This window comes from Condylura cristata, unplaced genomic scaffold (assembly GCF_000260355.1).
Source record: "Condylura cristata isolate star-nosed mole 26May11 unplaced genomic scaffold, ConCri1.0 scaffold00044, whole genome shotgun sequence".
Taxonomy (NCBI): domain Eukaryota; kingdom Metazoa; phylum Chordata; class Mammalia; order Eulipotyphla; family Talpidae; genus Condylura; species Condylura cristata.
The window spans coordinates 1060850-1071209 of NW_004567145.1; the positions used below are offsets into that span (position 1 = coordinate 1060850).

Below are 10360 nucleotides of genomic sequence, written 5' to 3' on the forward strand. Positions count from 1 at the left end.
GGAGGGGCTGCAGCCCGGCCCGCGCCGCGCAGAAGTTTGTGCACGCGGCCGGGACTTGCAACCGGGACAGCATTGCCCGCTGGACCACCCGGCTGCAGGGCGGCGTGCCCTCCTCCCTGCCCTAGTAGGAGCCCCGCTAGCGGCCAGCTCCTGGCCGGGCTCCCCGTCCCGCGGCACGCCCGGCTCCTGGCCCGGCTCCCAGTCCCGACTCCCGGTCGCGGCTTGCGTCCGGGCTCTGAGCCCCGCGCCGCGCCCCGCTCTCGCCCGGCTCTGTGCTTGCCAGAAGCTAGTCGGGAGTGACGAGGCGTGCGCGCGGCGCGGGGCGGCCGCCGGGCTGGAGAAGCGGGGACCCACAGTGTGCGCAGCCCTAAAGTTGGTGGAGTGCGGGGCGGTGGGCGCGCTCGGGCCGGTGGTTCTCGCGGCCGCTGGTGCGAGGCGCTGGCCCGCGGGTGCGCGGAGGGCCAGGTGCGCGGCCCGTGGGCGGCGCTGTGCTCGCTGGGCAGCAAACTGGCCGCCAGTGCAGAGCCGGGTCGGAGCCGCGGGGGGTGGGGAGTGTGTCGGAGAAATGGGGAACAGTGCTAGTGAGCAACTTCAGGAAGTCATTGTGAAAGAAAGCCGGGAAGAGCTCGGCGGCCAAGTTAGCAGGGCGCTCTAACAAGTGCCTGCGCGGCCCGCGCCGGGCGGCCACTGCGGCGACAGCCCCTGGGTCCCCGCGGAACGCTGCCGAGTCGCGGCGGGACGCTTGGCCGCTGTTAGGCGACCGACCCGGGCGAGCCCGTTAGAACAGAGCGAGCCCCGCTTCCGAGGTGGCTCTTCGCGCCCGAGGATCAGTTTTGACCCCCAAAGTGCGACGCACAAATTCACGTGAGTGTTTCAAATTGAATTTCAATAGAAAAACTTGGGGTGGCTGGTGGATCAAATTCGAGAGACAGAAGGGAAAAAAGACAAGGCAGTAAGGTGTGTATCTCCTGGTTTCGCTCAGGTCTGCTTTTCCTAGCTGGGAACAGTGAGAGACTAGACTTTGGTCAAAGCCTCGGCCACTTTAGACTGAGTGCAGGTGCAGGACCGGGCGGGTGGTGGACACTTCTGGCCGCCCGCAGTAACCGTGGAGGACATTCTAGCTCCCAGTCATATTTAACTAGATATATACTTACAGAGTGAGATCACGGAAGTCAGCCTTTAGAAAGTCGTGCATAAAGAGCTTTTCTTTTCTGATTTCTGAGGCGAGAACTTTTTGCTTACACTGTAAAATAATTATTTGGAGCCTGAACTTGCTTTTTGTAAAACATGTATTATCCCGCTTTTAAAAAAGTTAGTAGTACTTTTGCTGACTTCAGTTATGGCTATGGGGTTACAAATCCCCCTTGTAATAAGGTGGCAGGTTATTTGTGACTGTATTTGAAACGTGCTTTTAAAAAATTATCAAGGATCATTGGTGATTCCTAAGGAATCTCGTGAAGACGTGCTTGTTTTTTTTTTTTCTTTCAACTTGGAAGCACAGAGTATGGCATCTAGAGAAGCAGAAAGTGTAAGGGTTCGGTAGGGTGTATTAGGCACTGCTCAGCTTTCAAATGCAGTTTCCTTTCTTGTCGGGCCACCAACCCAGAGGGCTTGTCAAGTCACTGTGCTTTACTCTGAGTGCATGCTCAGAATTTCCTACCCTTCTACACACTGGCCATTTCAACCCTGAGTGACTGTTGTAAACTTGGAGAAACAAACTGGGGTTGAAGAAATAGTTCCTTCACATCTGTTAAACGAGGTAAAATGTATAAAAATTGAAAATATTTCATGATTATAATATTTAAACTCATAGGAAGTCAAATGATTTGAACTTATTTGGTCATAAGTTGAGAGCATAGCGAAACCTCAAAGGAAATGATTGGAGCATCTTGAATTTATTTCTTTGTTTGAAGATGCTTTTATGAGGTTAATTGGGCTCACCTTTTGTATGGGATTCTGCAAGTAACAATTTAAGTATTATTTATACTAAATGTGTCAAAGTGCTTCGGTAACAAATAAGATCATTTGGATGCAGCTAAAGGTTCAAACACTGACAAATATCTGTGACAGGAAGGTTACCTCCTTACATCATAGAAAATGAAACATGTTTAAAAAATAATTTGTACATAAAGATATAAATCGCAATGTCACATTTTTAACACTATATAATTCTGGTTTGACAAAATGTATCTTATTTTAAAATTCACCACAAATGCACGGTCATACCTCTTTCATCTGGAACAGTGTATATATCGCAGTCTGAAGTCCACTAGGACAAGAACATTTTACTAGGTTAAATGGTCATGTTTTCTTCCTCTTTTATGGTGAAAGTTGAAGGCAGGAGTTGTAGAAACTCCACCATGTTTGCTTACTTAATTCATCGGTGTTTCAATTAAAGTGCTACATCTTGGAAAACCGTAAGTCCTCTGCAATGTGGAAGTATTGTAGTAATAGCTGCCCATCATGGCCTTAAAGGACAAGCCCACCGATCTGTGAATAAAAGTGTGCATGTATTATACTCGACCCTCTGACAAGTTTTCCCAGTATCCTGAGGGGATACTGGGACTGTCCTTGAAGCCATTTCTCTTGCTAAAAAATTGACAACAGAGAGAATTTGTCAAAGGGGCTGAAATCTAGCCAGTGTCCTACATCTTTGTTAACTTGCACAGAGATTTAAAATTTGAGGATGGTGGTCCTTTGGTTTGGGGATTTTTTTCTCCTTGATTTGGAGATGTGAATATGTGTGGTTCACCTTCGGTGAGTGTAATGGGTATTGTCAATAAAAGTGGAAAACTTTTGAAATTTGATGCACTGTACATATCTGAATATACTCACACACTGTCAACTACATGCCATATGCATTATATTTATCTCTGAAATGATGTGTATATGAACAGATACAGAAACTGCAGGAATATTTACACACAGAGATAACACAAAGCAAGTGCTCATTATGGAGAAAGAGGGATAGGGAGGAGGTAGAAAGGGTTTTAATATCTGGTAGACTCAGCATTAATATGGAAAGCCTTTTTTTTTTCTTTTACTTGTCTTTTACCTTTTACTAAAGCAAAAATGGTTTTCCTGTTTATAATGTCAAGTGTAATTACAAATGATGTTAGTAGTTTGAGAGTTAGCCTAATACTTTATATGCATAATGGAGATGCAGTTACCCCAGAATTATATGGCAAGTGTGGTGGTATTTTTTTTCCTTCCTCCAGTCTTTCCAGTTATAAAATAATTTCAGTATAAAATAAGTATTGGGTTTTGTTGCTTTATTCCAAAGGGGAGTCATGTTAGAGGGATCAGCTCACAAAGAGCAAACCAAGAAAGATCTTTGGTTCCCTGTCAGTCCTCACTGTTTCCGAGACTGACAGACAATTTTGGGGACTGTCACTCCTGCGTCTGGCCATGGAACCTGCTTTTTCCTGCCGCCTGTTATCATTGCTCCCTGTCTGGTGTCCAAACCTTCAGACGTGTGTATGTAATTATTCCATTTTGTGGGAGAAAATACAATGCATAAAAACACCAAGGAATGCAGCCTTTGAGATTTACAGGAAGAGAACCATTGGTCCAGGTTACTCCTTGAGACTGGAGGTTTTAATTTGCTCGAGCAGGTTTCTGTATATGTATGATCCATACGTAAGAAAAGTTGGGGTTCAGGGGACCAGCAACATACACACACAGGTTTAAGATGCAGATGAAATGAAAAGAATGAGATTCATCAGGGACTTGGGCGCCTCAAACCAGACTAGAACAAGAGTAACAAAACTACGTTTGTTGTGGTGTTGACTAAATGCTCACCCTGGTTTCTTCATGTAGACTCTGGGCATTTGTGTTGTTTTCAGTTAAATAAATGACTTCCCACCTACTGTTATCTTTCTTCATCTCCCATAATATCTGTTCACATCTTTTAATTTTCAGCGCTGCTGCTTCAGTAGCTTTTGTTAACTCATTTTTTAATGTTTGGTGATATTCTAACAAATACTTCTAAGACACTGTGAAACGTTTAAAGTAAAGTGCAATTTTAGTACAAGTGAAAATAATAGCCAACAAATGAGGCTTCACAGAAAGCGTCTCAGGGTACAGGTGGGCAGGGCTGCCACTGCAGCCCTGTGTGGAGCTGGCAGTCCCTCCTGAGAAAGACCTGATGGGAGGCAGCTGAGACTAATCTACAGGCCGCTGCCTAATGGTTTCAGTTGGCTTTTTTACTGTGATAAACAGGTTGATGGTTTGGGGGCCTTCCATAAACCACCTGGTGATAAACTGTTAAAAATGCATCTTCCCTGTTACCGGGCTGGCTTTATTTCCCTTCTCCCATGACCATTTTTGCCTTTGGGGAACTCACAATTCCTGTTGACTAAAAGAGTCCCTCTTCCACCACAAGCTGTCAAATCAGACGTCCTAATAATCTCTGAACCCATTTTGGTCAGGACAGGAAATACAGACTCCCTTCCTGCCTGTGTTGTCCTGAGTGAAAACAATCTTCCCTCCTTTTTTGCATATTGGTGAACAGTTCCACCTTGCTTTCTGCCCTAGAGCAGTGTCAAGGAAGCAGTGTAGTAGACCGCCTGCCACCCAAAGGAGCACGGGGCTCCCAAGTGGCTGAGTCCAGCAGACTTAGAACCCGGTGTCTGAAGACCCAGAGATCGAGATTTTTGTGGGAAAGGCAGCCCCCTTGGCCTCTGGGAGGTGCAGACTTGCTGGTGAGTGCCACATGATTTTTTCTCTATAGGGGGAAAACTGGGTTTTACTCTTCCCGGGGGGCTGTTTTCCAACACCTGCGGCACCCCTCCTGCTGGCTGTCTTGGGGTGATGAAGAACATCATCATGCTCCATTTGCAGTGTCTGCTTTGGGTTGCCTCATGCTCCACCTCCTGATGGCTTGTGACACGGGGCCACAGCTTAACGAATTGCTTAAAATGGGCCCTAATTAGAGGAAAAGTGCCTTCTTCATATTTTCACACTCAAGTGTGCAACGATGCATTTTTCTTCAGCAATCAGCTCACTGTGAAAGCAAATTTGACTCTTCCTGCCGTTTTCGCGCCAAAAGTTAAGTCTGATATACAGTTGCTCTGGTACTTCTAGGGCAAGATGAGGACGCAGGTACAAAGAGAGAACCCAGGTGGTTCCTTCTTTCTTCCCTCCTTTGCTTCTCCCTTTTCCTTCCTTTTGTCCTTTCCCTCTGCTTCTTCTTTTTGTCCTTCTTCTTCTCCGCCTTCCTGCCCTCTTCTCCCTCCTCTCCCCTCCTCCACTTCTTTGTCTTTTCTATCTCTGTCTGTGTCTTCAACCCTGTCCCCAACCCCTGGCCTATTTTATTTTGTAGTTTTGAAGACACTATTGAAACAACTAAAAACCGCATAAAATCTTTTTACACCTTCTACGTATGGAAATAGCTTTTAATATTTCCTTTTTAGCTCACTAAAACAGATAACATTTTGTTTCTGAAGCTGTTTAAACAGAATGGTTTAGGTTCGAGTCATTTTCTAAGAGTTCCATTGTGAGAATGTCATTTTTTTTGTTAGGTTTTGTTGTGAAGTAAGATTTTCACTGGCAAACGAGGAGCAAACTAAATGGCACATAAGATCCCTCCCAGGACCTAATGGGAAATTGTTTAATTTAGAATCTTTAGGAGAAATGAAAATGAGGAATTGATCTTTTATAAAATTACTTCTGAGGCACTTTAAAATTTCCTCCAGGCTTTTAATGGAACTAGAGAGCCAGAGACCCCCTAGTGAAAGCCCCACTTTTAGCCTGAAAAAGTGACCTTTTCCTTCTCCTCTGTTGAGCTGGTGTCAGGTAGAAAAACTAAAGTGATATTCAAGAGAGTCACACTAAAAACATATTGAAAAACTGTGCAACCCATTTCATTAAAATCACGCTGCCTGTTTTCTCAGGTTGTTAAGGATGAGGCAATTAATTACCATTTAGAAATGGTTTGGGAATTTCTAGTACTTTTTTACACGTGTTTTCCCATTTCCATCTATATGTTTCCCCAGATTTAATGACTGTTGAGTTTAATTAACAGCAGTCAGTACTTTGTAAAAGTAATGTACTTTTCTTTAAAAGAAAAATAGGTAAAATATTAAAAATAAATGATTTAAGTGCATTTAAGGGTCACAGAAAAACCTGACCAGATTATAAGTACAGTCCTACAAAAGGGGAAGTTGTGAGCTTCTGTGAGGTTCTACTGATGACGCCCCTGCTGCCCGCTGGGTTTGCATCAGGACATTGCAGGGTAAAGGTTGTGGATTACAGAATGACATTCTGCTCCATACAGTCCTGGTTAGGCCTGATATCACATCCATACTAAACATGTTCCTTGCCACAGGTGCCCAGACAAGAACAATTCCCTTATCCTTCAGGAGCCTCAAAGTTTAGGCTACAAGATAACTAATGCTGTGAATGAAATAGAAATCTGTATTTTTTTCTTGCTAATTTGATCCAACTAAAAAGCCAAATCAAAATATCAAGTGATATTCTTCTCTGTAATTATTTGCCCACAGCAGTCATTGTTACCAAATAATTGATTCACTTATTCTTCCCTGTGCCCTTCTCAGCACAGCTTTACTTGATTTCAGTTAATCCATTTGAAATTGGAGTGAACAAACTGAATTTCCAGATTACCAATGCTACTAAGATATTGAGCTACTGTTTAAGGAAACTAAATGTTGAATCCATATTTGGGATACTGAGATTATAGTTTAAGAAATGTGAAATAGAGAACATTTTCCATTAACTTCTATTAAAAGTTACATCATTACAATTGATTATAACTTACAATTTTGTTAGCGTTGTAAAAAGAACAGAGCTCAGAATACAAGTCCTTTAGGGAGAATTTCCTGTTAACCACGTGATCTCACTGCGATGATAACTTACAATTTTGTTAGTGTTGTAAAAAAAAAAAAAAACAGAGCTCAGAATACAAGTCCTTTAGGGAGAATTTCCTGTTAACCACGTGATCTCACTGCGGGGAGTCTACCAGCCCTTAGGCTGTCCACACCCCAACGTCCTAGAGCTAGGCTGAAACACCCCAAATGAGAGGCTGGGTTACAGCCACAATTTCTATTACAAAGAGTAAAATGTAAGGAGATCTGGGAAATACAATATATTTGCTCTTGAAACATTTCTCTGTGTGTTTGTATCTACATATGTTGATCTGGTCTTTCCCTTAATTATACAGTAGACATTTCTCTAAATAAAATGGAAAAAAAGTTTACAGTACTAGGAGAATGCCCTTACTGAGAAAATCAAGAATGACTTTTCTATTACTGTTAATAAATAAATATATGTGGAGTTGTAAACAGATAGACAATACCATTAGGATTTGCATCATTTTACTTGTTTGGTCTAAGTAAAATATAACTTTCACCAAAGAAACGTGCCAATGTCCTTCTTTAAATAGAAATCAAATGACCCTGTAGAAATCTCAGTATCACAGGTGCATTTTTTGGAATATAATAATTATACAAGTGAATTTTCTACCATCTATATTTTAAGTTTGAGTTTTAAAATTTCTACATGAAAGAATCTACTAGTTCGTTAAGATAACTTCACTGCTAAGAAAGGAAGATAAGATACTGTACTCTGTGATAGCCTAATGCCTTATTGTGTAAAAAAAAAAAAACTTAATAATGTAATATTCTCTTTATGCATTTTTTGTTAAAAAATACTTCGAGATACATAGGAACACAAAATTTTGCTGTGCAACTCTTCACTTTACAGTCATAAAAATGAAGACATCAGTTTTTTTGGTAATAAACATGGAAATCATTGTTTGGGGGGGCAGTTTTTTTTAAATGTGGGTCTCATTTTGGTTGTACCTCATTTTGATGCTGGTCATGCATGACATCTTTTAAAACTGGGAAGAGGGTAGAAGAAAATGATTCTAAACTTAGATTACTAAGTGATGAAGTGTTTTTTTGTTTGTTTTTTTAAAAAAGCCATTTATATTTGAGGAAGTTACTTAGGAAGTGGCCTATGATGACAGTCAGAAATCAGGAAAAGTCTTATAAAAGTATGTGTGTCTTTCCCATGGTTGCTCAACAAACAGTAGTTACTGTGAGTGGTTTGAAAACCAAGGGCGCCATGGCCCAGATCTTTTTGAGGAAGCCTCCCTCTTCAAATGAGAGATCTGCCATGGGAGAAAAGTCAAGCTGGGCCAGCCCAGCTTGTAAGCAACTTGTCATTTAGCTCTGAACATGTTTAGAGCAAATATGTGAGCACAGAGAACTTCATTTCTCTATTTAAAACCAATCACTTTTAGACAGGTGGCTCTATGATGGTGTTTAAAAATGTTTTTGTGGCTCTTTAACTTCTGCATTAAATATCTCTTTGCTAAGATGTTTTCGAACACTATGGCTTTCAGCTATATTTTGAAAAGGCTGCCATTAGTTTGGGCTCTTCATCTTTTACATATCAGTTCCTGCCCATAGAAAAGTACATGAAGAGAATTGTGCACCTGAGCTAATTTGCCCTCAAAAAGAAGGTTCCAGTAGAACAAATGATTGAAGGTGTTTTCTATGACCCAATTAAATATGGGGATGGAATGAGGGGCTCTGTGGAAGCCAAATTGGATACCCTGCTGTCCTGCTCAAATTTTGTTTTTCATTATTGTTCACACCAGTAATACCTGGAATAAAAAGGAAGTGTATCGATTGGTAGCTAATTTCTGAAAAATGAAAAGAACCGCACTGCATTGAGAGTGCTCACCACAAGCGTTTATGTTCTCCCAACTTGTTTTGTCAAGCTGTTAGGAAACCTGGAATTTCCTGATCAGACACAAAGACAGCACAGATTACCTCAACTTTCTCTTGGAACATTTTTTTAATATAGTATAATTCACATAGAATAGACTTTTGAAAATAAAATCTACCAGTCTGTAGATGAAAGTACTTAACTTTATGCAGGAATAATGGGATTTGTTAAGCAGGTCTATGACTTAAAACATTTTAAATGATAATAAGCTTGGATGCTGTTCCCCCCATGTACCTTCCACCTTCAAAATCGGTGTCATTGAAAATGTAAGGAAACCACCCCAAATGTACCTCTACTGTAACTTCACTGGTCAAGGAGAAAATAAAATCAGTAGCATGTACTTGCCTATATAACCAGAATTGAACTATTATAGGAGTTTACTGATGAAGTTTCTCCTAATGGCAGAGTATCACAAAGAGCATGAGCTTTTCCATTAGATATAGGTGACAGCTACTCCCTGTGCAGTATCCATCTGAAATCATGGCGCCGGTACTGGGCTGGGGCTCTAAGTGCAATAGGACCACCCAGCGGCGGCTTCTGCAGTACAATGGCCCGGTCTCTGGTCTCAGTTCTATGTGTGGGTGTGTGAAGTTGGGCAGCCTACTCTTCCTTAGTCTCAACCTCTCACCCATGAAATGAGAGTCCTTATATGGACTACGTGTAATAACCATAACTGTGAGGATTACAGGCACACACCTAGCAAATACTCCACACTCCACACTGGGCCAGGCTTTCCAGTGGAACGATAGACAAAGAGGAGGATGTTCGCGCTCCAGTGAGGCCAGCAGTTCGCCTGTAAAACACCAGGTACGGAGTTGTTATCCACTAAAGCTGACAAAACCAGTATCCTTTCTTTACAACTTTGCATGGCATATATAAGGTACTTATGCAATGTTATGAAATGTTTCTGGAAGAAAATTGCTTTTAGACAGTATCAGGAGAGGAGAAAAACATTTGCCTTTAAGGGGTAAAAAAGGACAATGTTAAGTATATTACTAAACGTAAAAGAACTAACCATTTTAAAAACTTGCAGAAGGCCCTGTGAGTCCAGTGTGTACATTAATTCTGAATTTCTCTTAGTAGCAAACTGTGTACTTAGTAGTTCTTTAATAGACATTAATTTAGGCAGCTTAGCAAGTAATCAAGTTGTGGTCCTTTCTGATGGCACAGCGGGTTAAAGCACAGCACTAAGAAGCTAAAATCTCTTCAGCATGAGCTTGATCCCCACCCGCTCCAGAGGTGACCCACATGGCGAGGCAGACCTCTCCTGACCCGCCCGCTGCTCCCCTCAGCAGTGTACTTCTTGATCTCCCTGTTCTGTTCCCCACTCTCTCTCTGATGAAGCCTTTTACCACCCCTGTACCTCTGGCTTGTACCCCAGTTCTATATGCACAAATAAATTAATCTTTAAAAAAAATAATCAAGTTGTGGTTCTCAACAGGCAGCTGGCTTTTAGTTTTAACTTCATTAATCTAGACTCACCTTTTCAGAAATACAGAAAAGTCCCAGTATTTCAGAACAAGTGCTGCAAAGAAAAAAGCTCATCACAAAAAAAAAAAAAAAAAAAAAAAGAACGGAGGTGTAAAGAAGTAGACAGGATGTGGGG

At 41.9% G+C, this 10360-nt stretch overlaps 1 protein-coding gene across 2 annotated transcripts in view; it reads left to right on the forward strand.

The window, feature by feature from the left end:
• The first annotated feature begins 601 nt into the window (after nt 1-601).
• Nucleotides 602-10360, forward strand: part of IKZF1 (IKAROS family zinc finger 1 (Ikaros)) — a 90288-nt gene continuing 80529 nt past the window's right edge. Inside the window, exon 1 of one of the 2 annotated variants that reach the window (XM_012733959.1) lies at nt 602-864. The gene's annotated coding sequence lies outside the window, so the exon portion shown is untranslated. The remainder of the gene's footprint in view (nt 865-10360) is intronic. The other variant, XM_004694490.2, reaches the window with a different exon arrangement.